The 14,562-nt window shown below is 40.0% G+C and overlaps 1 protein-coding gene across 2 annotated transcripts in view; it reads right to left on the bottom strand.

Moving 5' to 3' along the window:
• Positions 1-14,348, bottom strand: part of JAKMIP2 (janus kinase and microtubule interacting protein 2) — a 197,617-nt gene extending 183,269 nt beyond the window's left edge. For both annotated transcript variants that reach the window (XM_005683112.3, XM_005683114.3), the window contains exon 1: positions 14,059-14,348. The gene's annotated coding sequence lies outside the window, so the exon portion shown is untranslated. The remainder of the gene's footprint in view (positions 1-14,058) is intronic.

Raw genomic sequence — 14,562 nt, 5'->3', positions numbered from 1 at the left:
TATAATACAATGTAACATAATATGTACTATCTTCTCTTACTATCTTACATGCTTGTGAAAATTTAAAGTATGAAAAGTCCTTTGTAACTTGTAAAATAAAGTATTAAATACATAGTAGTTATTGTGAAAAATGCCTTTGCTTACTAATTATGTAAGAGATAAAACAAATAATTGATGGAGCAGGGAGGAAACACTTGAAGTTACAAACTGTCTGGTTGAAATGACACTGTGACTGCCCCCTAACCAGGTCAACAGCATTAGATTTCACATAGATAGTTCATTTTTATCAAATGCACACCTACTGGGTCAAACTCATTTCAGCTTCTATATTAATGAAAACTGAATGCTTCTCTAAAGAACAAAATCAAGACTTAACTGGGAAATAACTAGGTGTAGTGGAATGAAAGCTGCTTCTCAAGTTGGCACAGTGCTAAAAAATCTGCCTGCCAATGCCGGAGATGCAGGTTTGATCAAGAAGGTCCCCTGGAGAAGGAAGTGGCAACCCACTCCAGTATTCTGGCCTGAGAAATCCCATGGACAGAGAAGCCTGGCAGGCTATGGTCCATGGGGTCACAAAGAGTTGGACGTGACGGAGCACCTGAGCATGCACACACAGTCTAGATTTAGTACATAATCCTCACCTGAACTAGGAGTGAGCCTTCATAGTAAAAGGGAAAGTTGCTCAGTTGTGTCCGACTCTTTGCGACCCCATGGTTTGTACCCTACCAGTCTCTCTGTTCATGGGATTCTCCAAGCAAGAATACTGGAGTGGGTAGCTGTTCCATTCTCCAGGGGATCTTCCCAGTCTAGGGATTGAACCCAGGTCTCCTGCAAGCAGATTGCAGGCAGATTTTTTACCATACTGTGGAACAAACCAATCACAAAATGTCTACCAAACCTTAGTAGAATTTATGACCAAAAGACAACAAGCTTTAAACAAAAAGACGGACTACAGCCTTGTCTAAATCAATGAAACTGACAATGAGTTCTGACAGAATGTGGTCCACTGGAGAAGGGAATGGCAAACCACTTCAGTATTCCTGCCTTGAGAACCCCATGAACAGTATGAAAAGGCAAAAAGATAGGATACTGAAAGGGGAATTCCCTGGGTCGGTAGGTGCCCAATAAGCTACTGGAGATCAGTGGAGAAATAACTCCAGAAAGAATGAAGGGATGGAGCCAAAGTGAAAACAACACCCAGCTGTGAATGGGACCGGTGATGGAAGCAGAGTTTGATGCTATAAAGAGCAATATTGCATAGTAACCTGGAATGTTAGGTCCATGAATCAAGACAAATTGGAAGTGGTCAAACAGGAGATGACAAGAGTGAACGTCGACATTCTAGGAATCAGTGAACTAAGATGGACTGGAATGGGTGAATTTAACTCAGATGACCATTACATCTACTACTGCGGGCAGGAATCCCTTAGAAGAAATGGAGTAGCTATCACAGTCAACAAAAGAGTCCAAAATGCAGTACTTGGATGTAATCTCAAAAACAACAGAATGATCTCTGTTCATTTCCAAGGCAAATGATTCAATATCACAGTAATCCAAGTCTATGCCCCAACCAGTAGCACTGAAGAAGCTGAAGTTGAACAGTTCTATGAAGACCTACAAGACCTTCTAGAACTAACACCCAAAAAAGATGTCCTTTTCATCATAGGGGACTGGAATGCAAAAGTAGGAAGTCAAGAAACACCTGGAGTAACAGGCAAATTTGGCCTTAGAAGACAGAATGAAGCAGGGCAAAGAAAATGCTTGGCAGTGCTTGCCAAGAAAATGCACTGGTCATAGCAAACACCCTCTTCCAACAACACAAAAAGAATTCATTTGAATCAGTTCTGATGAGATGGATGAAACTGGAGCCGATTATACAGAGTGAAGTAAGCCAGAAAGAAAAACACCAATACACTATACTAACACATATATATGGAAGTTAGAAAGATGGCAATGACGACCCTGTATGCAAGACAGGAAAAAAGACACAGATGTGTATAACGGACTTTTGGACTCAGAGGGAGAGGGAGAGGGTGGGATGATTTGGGAGAATGGCATTCTAACATGTATACTATCATGTAAGAACTGAATCGCCAGTCTATGTCTGACGCAGGATACAGCATGCTTGGGGCTGGTGCATGGGGATGACCCAGAGAGATGTTATGGGGAGGGAGGTGGGAGGGGGGGTTCATGTTTGGGAACGCATGTAAGAATTAAAGATTTTAAAATTTAAAAAATAAAAAACTTAAAAAAAAAAAAAAAAAAGACTCTACACATGGACATCACCAGATGGTCGACACTGAAATCTGATTATATTCTTTGCAGCCAAAGATGGAGAAGCTCTATACAGTCAGCAGAACAAGACTGGGAGCTGACTGTGGCTCGGATCATGAACTCCTTATTGCCAAATTCAGACTGAAATTGAAGAAGGTGGAGAAAAACACTATACCATTCAGGTATGACCTAAATCAAATCCCTTATGACTATACAGTGGAAACGAGAAATATATTTAAGGGACTAGATCTGATAGACAGAGTGCCTGATGAACTATGGATGGAGGTTTGTGACATTGTACAGGAGACAGGGATCAAGACCATCTCCAAGAAAAAGAAATGCAAAAACACAAAATGGCTGTCTGAGGAGCCGTTACAAACAGCTGAGAAAAGCAGAGAAGCGAAAAGCAAAGGAGAAAAGGAAAGATATACCCATTTGAATGCAGAGTTCCAAAGAATAGCAAGGAGAGATAAGAAAGCCTTCCTCAGCAATCAATGCAAAGAAATAGAGGAAAACAATAGAATGGGAAAGACTAGAGATCTCTTCAAGACAATTAGAGATACCAAGGGAACATTTCATGCAGAGATGGTTTTGATAAAGGACAGAAATGGTATGTACCTAACAGAAGCAGAAGATATTAAGAATACACAGAAGAACTATACAAAAAAGATCTTCATGACCCAGATAATCACAACGGTGTGATCACTCACCTAGAGCCAGGCATCCTGGAATGGGAAGTCAAGTGGGCCTTAGGAAGCACTGCTATGAACAAACCTAGTGGAGGCGATGGAATTCCAGTGGAGCTGTTTCAAATCCTGAAAGATGATGCTGTGAAAGTGCCGCACTCAATATGCCAGCAAATTTGGAAAACTCAGCAGGGGCCACAGGACTGGAAAAGGTCAGTTTTCATTCCAATCCCGAAGGAAGGCAATGCCAAAAAATGCTCAAACTACCGCACAATTGCACTCACCTCACACACTAGTAAAGTGATGCTTAAAATTCTCCAAGCCAGGCTCCAGCAATACATGAACTGTGAACTTTCTGATGTTCAAGCTGGTTTTAGAAAAGGCAGAGGAACCAGACATCAAATTGCCAACATCTGCTGGATCATCGAAAAAGCAAGAGAGTTCCAGAAAAACATCTATTTATGCTTTACTGACTATGCCAAACACTTTGACTGTGTGGATCACAATGAACTGTGGAAAATTCTGAAAGAGATGGGAATACCAGACCACCTGACTTGCCTCTTGAGAAACCTGTATGCAGGTCACGATGCAACAGTTAGAACTGGACATGGAACAACAGACTGGTTCCAAATAGGAAAAGGAGTACGTCAAGGCTGTATATTGTCACCCTGCTTATTTAACTTATATGCAGAGTACATCCTAAGAAACGCTGGGCTGGGGGAAGCACAAGCTGGAATCAAGATTGCTGGGAGAAATATCTATAATCTCAGATATGCAGATGACACTACCCTTATGGCAGAAAGTGAAGAACTAAAGAGCCTCTTGATGAAAGTGAAAGAGGAGAGTGAAAACGTTGGCTTAAAGCTCAACATTCAGACAACTAAGATCATGGCATCTGGTCCTATCACTTCATGGCAAAAAAATGGGAAAACAGTGGAAACAGTGGCTGACTTTATTTTTTGGGGCTCCAAAATCACTGAAGATGGTGATTGCAGCCATGAAATTAAAAAATGCTTACCTCTTGGAAGGAAAGTTATTACCAACCTAGACAGCATATTCAAAAGCAGAGACATTACTTTACCAACAAAGGTCTGTCTAGTCAAGGCTATGGTTTTTCCAGTGGTCATGTAGGGATGTGACAGTTGGACTATAAAGAAAGGTGAGCACAGAAGAATTGATGTTTTTAAACTGTGGTTTGGAGAAGACTCTTGAGAGTCTCTTGGACTACAAGGAGATCCAACTAGGCCATCCTAAAGGAGATCAGTCCTGGGTGTTAATTGGAAAGACTGATGTTGAAGTTGAAACTGCAATACTTTGGCCACCTGATGCGAAGTGCTTACTCATTTGAAAAGACCCTGATGCTGGGAAAGATTGAGGGCAGGAGGAGCAGGAGACGACAGAGGATGAGATGGTTGGATGGCATCAGCAACTCGATGGATATGGGTTTGGGTGAACTCCGGGAGCTGGTGATGGAAAGGGAGGCCTGGCTTGCTGCAGTTCATGGGGTCACAAAGAGTCAGACAGGAGTCTGACACAAAGAGTCGCTCAGGACTGAGCGACAAATTGAACTGAAACAAAAAGAACAAAGAATGTCCTCATCATCTCCTATACAAAGGGACTATAACTCACCAGGCTCCTCTGTTCATGGGATTCTCCAGGCAAGAATATTGGAGTGGGTTGCCATGCCCTCCTCCAGGGGATGTTCCCAACCCAGGTATCAAACCCAGGTCTCCCACACTGCAGATAGATTCTTTGCCATCTGAGCCACCAAGAAAGCCCAACAATACTGGAGTGGGTAGCCCATCCCTTCTCCAGGGGATCTTCCAATCTCAGGAATTGAACCAGGGTCTCCTGCATTGCAGGTGGATTCTTTACCATATGAGGTACCAGGCAAACCCATAATAAATACATAATAGGTATTGAAAGAATTTAGTTCTTTTCTGGATAATTTTGAAAAGTAAGTTGTAAAAGTAAGTTTTCTGTTTATACTTGTTATATCCTGACCATTTTAGATATTTTTGTTTTAAGAGGGTCAAGACTATTCCATTTGTTGTTGGAATAAACAGGTTTACTTGAATTATAGAGGAAACTCAATAACGACAGATGTCCCCAATTCTTCTAAAGAACAGAACTGAGTCAGCATCAAGTTTGAAAAAAAATTCAGATTGACCCAAGGGAAAGTGCTCTTTTGCAAAATGACTATCTCCTGAACAAAATGCTTTTCTACTATTTCATCAGCTATTCCCTGTCATAAAGATCCTCTTGTTAGGAAAACAACATTTGAGGACATCAAGAATGTGGTTAGTGATGGCACTATGTGAACCAAGAATGGGTCAATGCCCCTTACATTACAGTTGACTATACAGTCAAAGATCAATATTTCAAAGCAAGTGGACTATATAAAATAAATTTGGACAGTTAATGTTTTCAAATCATACAAATGTCCATGGAAGTACAATAAGCAAATGGCCAGTAACTAGCAGACCACCCTACCTGCCTCCTGAGACATATATATGCAGGTAAAAAAGCAACAGTTAGAATTGGACATGTAACAACAGACTGGTTCCAAATTGGGAAAGGAGTGCGCCAAGGCTGTATATTGTCACCCTGCTTCTTTAACTTATATGCAGAGTACATCATGCGAAATGCCGGGCTGGATGAAGCACAAGCTGGAATCAAGATTTCCGGGAGAAATATCAATAACCTCAGATGTGAAGATGACACCACCTTTATGGCAGAATGCAAAGATGAAAGTGAAAGAGGAGAGTGAAAAAGTTGGCTTAAAACTCAGCATTCAAAAAATGAAGATTAATTTATCCGGTCCTATCATTTCATGGCAAATAGATGGGGAAACAATGGAAACAATGACAGACTTTATTTTGGGGGACTCCAAAATCACTGCAAATCGTGACTGCAGCCATGAAATTAAAAGACCCTTGCTCCTTTGAAGAAAAACTATGACCAACCTAGACAGCATATTAAAAAGCAGAGACATTATTTTGTGAAAAGGTCTGTCTAGTCAAAGCTTTGGTTTTTCCAGCAGTGTAGTATGCATGTGAGAGTTGAACCATAAAGAAAGCTGAATGCTGAAGAATTGATGCTTTTCAACTGTGATGTTGGAGAAGACTCTTGAGAGTCCCTTGGACTATAAGAAGATCAAACCAGTCAATTCTAAAGGAAATCAATCCTGAATATTCACTGGAAGAACTGATTCTGAAGCTGAAACTCCAATACTTTGGCCACCTGATGAGAAGAGCCAACTCACTGGAAAATACCCTGATGCTGGGAAAGATAGAAGGCAGGAGGAGAAGGGGATGACAGAGGATGAGATGGTTGGATGGCATCACCATCTCCATGGACATGAGTTTGTGCAAGCTCTGGGAGTTGGTGATAGACAGGTAAGCCTGGTGTGCTGCAGTCCATGGGGTTGCAAAATGTCAGACACGACTGAGTGACTGAACTGAACTGAGCTAGAAATATTAATCTTGTCTCTTTACTACCATCAGGCGGTCTTGGCTAAGTTATTTAGGTTTGATTTCAAAAAATGTAAACATAGTGAAAAAGGTTAAAATATAAAATTATACACCATTACTTAAAACAGACTGGGCACTGGCTTCTCTGGTGGATCAGTGGTAAAGAACCTACCTGCCAATGTAGGAGACACAAGTTCCATCCCTGGTCAGGTAAGATCCCTTGTGCGCCGGAACAGCTAAGCCAGCATACCGTAACTACTGAGCCTGTGCTAGGGAGCCCACCTGCCACAACTAAAAACGTACACGAGCCCTAGATCCTGTCTTCCACAGGAGAAGCCACCGCAGTGAGAAACCTGCTCACTGCAACTAGAGAGTAGCCCCTACTCTTCATAACTAGAAAAAAATGTCCCCCTGGCAAAGACCCTGCACAGCAAAAATACATAAATAAAATAAAAAAAAAAAAAAGATTGGACAATGTGTGTAGCTACACCTGTCCAGATAAGAGCATTCATGTGAATCAGGCATGTTTACGCATGCTTTTTGAGACTGGGCTCTTTTCAATTCATAGAGTGAAAAAAAAACCTGAAGGTTGCACAGTCGTGTAAGAATCAATTTCCCTTGTAGCAGGCTATTTTCCTCTTCTGCTTCAGAGTGTGGCACTGCACCCTGAGGAGCCCTCATGTGGACAGTCTAGCGAAGAAGAGAGCAAGATGGCTCAAATGCTCCTTCTGCGTAAAATCAACTAGGGGTAAGCCGTCCTTTTTACTTCATTTTTTTTTAAAGCTACAGTTTATTTTTAATGACTGATAATTATGTCTCAGGCATCTGGCTAGGACTTCCCTGGTGGCTCAGACGGTAAAGCGTCTGTCTACAATGCGGGAGACCTGGGTTGGATCCCTGGGTCGGGAAGATCCCCTGGAGAAGGAAATGGCAATCCACTCCAGTACTCTTGCCTGGAAAATCCCATGGACAGAGGAGCCAGGTAGGCTACAGTCCATGGGATCGCAAAGAGTCGGACACAACTGGGCAACTTCACTTTCACTTTCACTAAACTTTTTAGATAGTTTTGTTAAACGAAGTGCTTTTAAAATAAAACTAAGTCATAATTTAAGTGTCTTCATTAATACAGCAAAAAAATCATACGCTCTCTGAAATTAAAATCCCACTTTGTGGTTAGTTAACAACCACTTAGACTCCTGCTTAAGAGATGCAGGAGACAGAGACTAACCAATGGAATAGGAGGAATTTCTTCCTCCGGGTCTAGGTAACCCGAGGGAGCAGATGACGGAGAAGACGCTCCAGAAATTCCAGAGTTCCCATTTTTACAAACTGAATTATCTAAGAAGTTCATAAGAAAACAAGTCTGAGATCTGTAACATCTTCAAAACACCTAAGTCCCTCTCTCCGCCTCCTCAGTGCCAATTAGCAGAATTACCATCATGCGGATTCTCATGTGAATTCAGAGTGGTGGTTTTTAATATAAACTCTCCAGATTGGTTACTGTTTTAGATAAAATTACCAGCTTAATGGACATGGTCTGAGCAAGCTCCAGGAGATGGTGAAGGACGGGAAATCTGGCGTGCTGCAGTCCATAGGGTCGCAGAGTCGGACACGACTGAGTGACTTAACAACAGACTGAGCAACTGAACAACAATTGTCTTTTATATAAAATTATTGTCTTGCTATTCTTTTACTGGTGGAATGACACAATACTCTAGATTTTACAGAATGGGACTCGTTTAAAATATTCCATCTAGCTGTTTTCATTAGTATTATTGCATTTAAAAAAAACAGTTTTGTTTTGGAAAATATACTAAAGTTCGGTATATCTGACCTGTGAATAGTTTACAGGCCTTAAATATGGGTCAGTACTTTCATGGAAAGTACCTCTCCATGAAATGTTTATTTTTAGAAGGTATCTCTCTCCATGAAATGCTGCACAAGGAGGAGCCAGATAAGGGATGTGGGTGAGAAACACTTGCTTGGTTTACATTTTCACTCTGGTTATGCTGGGTAGCATTTCCCAAGGGAACATTTCCAGTCTGGATCAGAAGGCATGATGACAATATCACCCTCTTTCTGAAGCATAAGCTCACAAGGCTTTTTCAGAGTCATAATGATCTCAGCAAAATTTCCTTCTTGAAAATAATACCGATGAATAGTTTTGTAAACAGACACTGTCAACGAAACCTAGTCACATTTGGTCTTCCATCTCTGTTTTAACGGCAGTTGACTCCAGAATTAAAGCACTGAAGTAAATGATCTTAATTTAGATGTCAAACAAAGAAAGGGAACAAAGACTTTTTCCTCATACTTAGGTTTCACTGTAGCTCTATCTTTACAACTTTGATCAGTGCTATAAAGGAAATAGAGAGGGTACAAGAGTAATAGCAGAGATTTTAGATATACTAAAGGAAACCTCTCCAAGGAATTACATTTTTTTAATCTTTCTTTAAGAATTTTTTTTTGATGTGGACCATTTTTTTAAGTCTTTATCAAATTTGTTTCAATACTGCTTTTGTTTTATGTTGTTTGTTTGGCTGTGAGACATGTGAGATCTTAGCTTCCTTACCAGAGACTGAACCCTCACCCTGAACTGGAAGGCAAAATCTTAACCACTGGTCCACCAGGGAAGTTCCCAAAAGTTACATTTAAAGCTCAAACTTAAAGTATAAGAATAACCCAACCACCATTCATATTTTGAAAGGGGAAGAGCCAGAAGACTGGGCTTTCATTTAAAAGCTTAATACAGGTGTAAGAAAAATACAGATGCCAAAAATATATCTGAGTTTAGTCTAAGTCATGAGATAGCTAATGTTTGTTGTTTAAATGATTTTTATGAAGGGTTTAAGTTGCTCACAGAGGTTAGGACTATAGGGTGCCCCTACCATACTGAGGAAAAGTAATGCAAATCTGGAAGAGATTTTTGTTTCTGTACTTATTGCTTAGACATGCACCTGGTGAAATTCTTAGCAATTCAAACCGGGATTTCTCTGACTTGGGCCCGAAACTTATTCTTTATCAGATGACAAAAGAAGAGCAAGGTCAATTTAATATCCATTGTGAGATGCAACGGAAAGTCAGAATAACAGATCTCATATTTCCTGAAAAACAATGCTTGAAGCACAGCTGCCTGTATTTAAAAGCAAAGAACGAAGACCCCAAAGTGGAGGAAAATATCTTGAGTCATCAAGATAAATGCACAGAGAGATTAAAAATTTACTAGACGCATATTTCATTCACATGGAAAGATGGCCACTTTAAATAAAATTTAAAAAAAATTATAAAACAGTGCTCAGAGCATGGCCCCATTTACAAAATTATGTACTTGAGTGTGTTTATAGAAAAAAAATCTAGATGCCACCTGAAATGGCATATAGAAAAAAAATCTAGAAGGAAGTATTTCAAAGTACTAACAGTAATTACTTCTTGATGGTAGATTATGGGTGATTTTCTTACACATTTCTGCCTTATCTTTTTTTATTCTAACAATGAGGATATTATGTTTAAAATGTAAGAAAAAAAGTCTTTAAAAGGACATTTAACTGTATTGGTGAATACTGATTTAAAGCAGAATGTCTTTAATATGATAGATCTCACTTGTACTGCAAGCTAATTAATTATAAAGGATGTTTCGCAATTGTAGAATGACAGTTCAGATGGCATATTTTGTTCTTTGGCCAGCACTGAATTACTAAACAGTCAGACAAAGTACGCCCCTACAACAGTAGCAAAGAAAGGGAGATAGCAAATAATTAGAATATTCTGGAGAAACGTAATTTTTGATGGCTCAGAAAAGCATAAACATGAATGTCCAGAAAATATCATACAGTTGTTAAACATATGTACACTTATTTATGATTTAATATCATTTTAATTTTTAAGAACATGGAGGTTGAGAGATGCTTAACATAGATACATGGACATATAGGTAGGAGGTGCGGCTAAGTTTCTTCAAATAATTTGGTCCTAAGCACAGAAGAGGGCTTCCTTGATGGCTCAGTGGGTAAAGCCATCACATTCCACTTGCAATGCAACAGACAAGGAAACAGGTTCGATCACTGGGTCAGGAAGATCCCCTGGAGGAGGAAGATGGCAACACACTCCAGCATCCTTGCCTGAAAAATCCTGTGGACGGAGGAACCTGGCGGGCTACAGTCCATGGGGTCACAAAGAGTCAGACATGACTGAGCGACTAAGCACACACACACAGCACAGCAAGAAATTGTCACTCCCCTCAACTTGTATGCCATTAAAAATAAAACAATACTCAGCCATAAAATAAGTCCACATCAGTCCACCAAAGTTCTAATTTTTTCCCAGACAAATGTTTCTGTTTTATGAAATACCGTGAATCCCAGGTTTTCTCCAAAATAGTTTCTGTGTCAACCCTTTTTTTTTTTTATGCAGATGTCTAAAGAATGCAGTTAGTCTATCTGGAAATTCAATGTGACCAAAGAACATATAATGGCCCCCGAAATATTCAAATAAAATGAGCTACATTTAATGCAGATTTTATTTACTTGACATTTTAAACTTCCAATCAGCAAGATGATTTGTTAAATTTTCTAATATGGTAGATTTGGCCTCATGAGAGCAGAATTTGGGCCCAATTAGACTGTTTACCAAACCCAAAACTGAACAAGCCTAATCTCCCAAGCCTCCTTCCTCTTATGTAAAATAATTACTATGGCACTACCTTTACTCACATGATAGAATTTGGGGGGATATAAGATGACAGATCAAGAATGTAAAATGACTTTAAGAATTATAAAAGAGTATATTAAGAAAAGGTGTAATGATGGTGTTAATTATAACTATATTGTTTTCATCATTAACTAATTTCATGTGTGTACAGCTTTGAGTAACACGCAAGTATACATCTAGTCTAGTTTACTTATTCCAGTAAAAACCAACTGAGTGATTTATGTTAAAACTTCCAAGATAAATTTTGTTTTCTTTTAGGTACCAACACTCTGAAAAAGATTGTAATAATTTTTCTATGAACCCATGAGAAATGTAGAAAACAGTGTTGACTCTCCAGATATTTTCTGAGTACCCGGATGGAACTTGAAGCATGCATGTAAAACTGAAATATGTTCTGAGGTCACTTGAAGAAACAAGGAATATCCTATCCCAAAGTGAGAAATTAGATAAAATGTGTTTTATCCCGAATAAAGCAAGCTTTATGAAAGTTTAAATACCAGTCAAGATATTTAACATTATAACAAGAATGGCATTTTCAAGACAGCATTTGAGAAAAAGGTAATTAACTTTGCTTGCTAAATAAACAGCACATTTAAATAATAACATGTACATATCTTCCATATATTATGTATTTTCTGACATCAAATTGATTCTTGAATTATTTTGTATCTAGACCCCACTAAACTAAAAATAGTTCACTTTTCTGTGGCCCTCAGCAAAGGTCATATAATCATCCAAGGTTGTAGGATCAAAATCTACACATGCGTTCCCATGAGGTCTGACCACACAGCTGAAACACTGCTGACAGCTCCGTGTCCATGACTTACAGTGATTTGCTTCTGCTCAAACTGCCAACTTCACCTATAAAACCACATTCCAACGAAAATTTGAAACAAAGGAAATAAAACAATGCCCAAGATAACTGATTTCATTGCATGAAACAGGGTCAAGTACAACATATCTTTATTTTGTTTAAAGCTTGCTGAAATTTTCTTACAAGTCAAAAGTTATCATTAAAGATTCAGGATGCAGCGTGTTATACAATTTTTGTCATGACATACAAGTCCAGGACCTCTTTCCCTGCTCTACTTTATGTAGTTGTGGTAAGGCCTACAAGCATGACCTGATGGAGGTGTCAATCTATATATGACATGCCATGAGCATATTAAATCTATTCTTCCCATTAAGTTGCTGAAGAGCCTTCCACTATATAAACCAAACAGGACATTTATTCTCAGAGAAATTAAACTATAAACTTGATTCAAATGCATGTAAAAATTGTAAATGAAGGTGAGCAGTGTGTAAAATAAAATGCAGGATTAAAACAAGTGTTTTCTTACATTTTAAAAAATGTTTGCACTGACAATGATACTGTTAGAGAAGAGGGAGATGGATAAAAAATAGTTCACATGCTAAATGTAATGTTACTAATACAGTTTTACCTGCAAGGATTTTTCTGGCTTTAATTCAACAAAATCCATTATCCTGGGTGGTAATGGAGCCTTGTACTTTACTCATCTCAGGCGTCTTTAGTATCCTGAGCTGCCTTAAAGCTGTGATACAGTAAAACATCAAGCAGATCCCACTAAGCATTTGTAAACTACAATAGCCCCCCATTTTGCCTACAAGACACATACTCTCAAGCTGAGCTTTGCTCATTCGCTTGTTTCATTTCATTGTACAAGCAGGCTAATTTGGAAATGGCTAGGTTACTTGGGAACACCTAGATGTTCAAAACAATCCCACTTTCTTACTTGACCACCCAGAGAAGTAGATCCATAATACAACACTTGAGGGAACTGTAAAATGGTGCCTGGATACTGAAGGAATGAACAGCAAATAGCAGCACTAGTAAATAAAATGAATGCATTTCACCTTCCAGCTCATCTGTGCTTCCTGGGACACAACACATAAACATGAAAGGGTTGGGACAGAATTTCAAGAAAACTGATGTCTTTCAACATTCACTTGGCAAGATGCTGGACACAAAATAATACCACAAGCCACCTCCCTTTCCCATCAGTCTAAATTCGGGGCTCTCAAATCACCCCCCACAAACCCCAATTAAAAATAAAGGAAAAAGGCAGGCTATAACACAGATTGTCCTAAGTGGTCACAATGAAACTAAGGGACAATAACAAGAATAAATCTTGCATTAATCCAAATGAAGTCAATGAATAATAATACAAACCAGAAGCATAGTCTCAAAAATAAGCAATTATCTCCAAGCATGCAAGGGCATTTAAAACCCATAAAAATCATTGCAAAGCACACTCTGCATATAAATATGTTTCATAAATGCTAAGTAACATGTGTATAGATGATATGCATATCCACAGGATATCCATTTGTGTGATCACAATCAAATCTGTACACTAAAAATGAAACTCTATCTGGCAAATTATTTCTCAGCAAGAGTACACCAGAATATGAAATAAAAGGCTAAATTCTGGGGCTACCTTTTCTTAGCAATGAAGGAAATAAGCAAAATCACCTTATAATTGGGCCTGCAAGCTTAGGAGGCACCAAATGTGTTTTTGAAGGAAGGCCCGACCCTATATGTGAGAGCTGCAAATGAAATGATTCCTTTCAATAACATCTATTTCTTGGGAGCTCTTTTTCCACCCCCTGATTCTGTTGCTAAGCTTGGAATGAAAGGAACCAAGCGGCTCAGTCTGCATTCTGAGCCAGTTCAAGATGAAATCAGAACACCATACATACATTTTTTTTAAACACAAGCAGATGCCTCCTTACTTCTCTCTCCCTGGCAACCTGCCTCTCTCCCAGCCCCATCACTGTCTCCACATCTTCCTCCCCATCTCTGAGGGAGTCATTGTTCAATGAAGGCCACAAATGTATACACAGGTCATTTAATAGCCAGCTAAATCAAGAAGCTAACCTCGCTCCCTGCTACCTACCATGCTGAGATCCGGAGAAGCTGTTGAAAGGAAGGAAAGATGCAAACTGAATCCATTTTCCTTGTGACCGAGTCGGATGCAGCCTCCGAACCCAACATCAGCAGCGGCTGCCGGGATTTCTTCCCCTCCCTCTCTGGTTGGCGACGGTGCTAATAGGAACCACCCTTCCAGCCCTCACTGGAGTATCAGCAATCGAAGCGGCAGAAGCAGCAGCATCACCACTTGGCCTCCTCCCTCTCGGAGGATGGGGTGAGCTCAGAAGCAGCCAGGAACTTGCAGCAGACACCTCCTCTGGCTCCTCCTCTCCTGCCCCCTCCTCCGAAACCCCACCCCTGCTGCGGTAGAGGCTGCCTGCCCTGGCAGCTGCCGGTTGTCATGGCAACCACCAATGGCAAGCGACCCGGCTAAGGGGGAGGGGAGATGGGCGAAAGGAGCTGCGGGGGCTGGAGGGGAGTGAATTCGTGCTGCTGCCCTCTGGGATGCTCTTGGTCTCTCCTACCCTGG

Source organism: Capra hircus, chromosome 7, assembly GCF_001704415.2.
Source record: "Capra hircus breed San Clemente chromosome 7, ASM170441v1, whole genome shotgun sequence".
Taxonomy (NCBI): Eukaryota; Metazoa; Chordata; class Mammalia; order Artiodactyla; family Bovidae; genus Capra; species Capra hircus.
The sequence above is the reverse complement of the archived record's forward strand: the minus strand, read 5'-3'. Positions and strand labels throughout refer to the sequence as shown.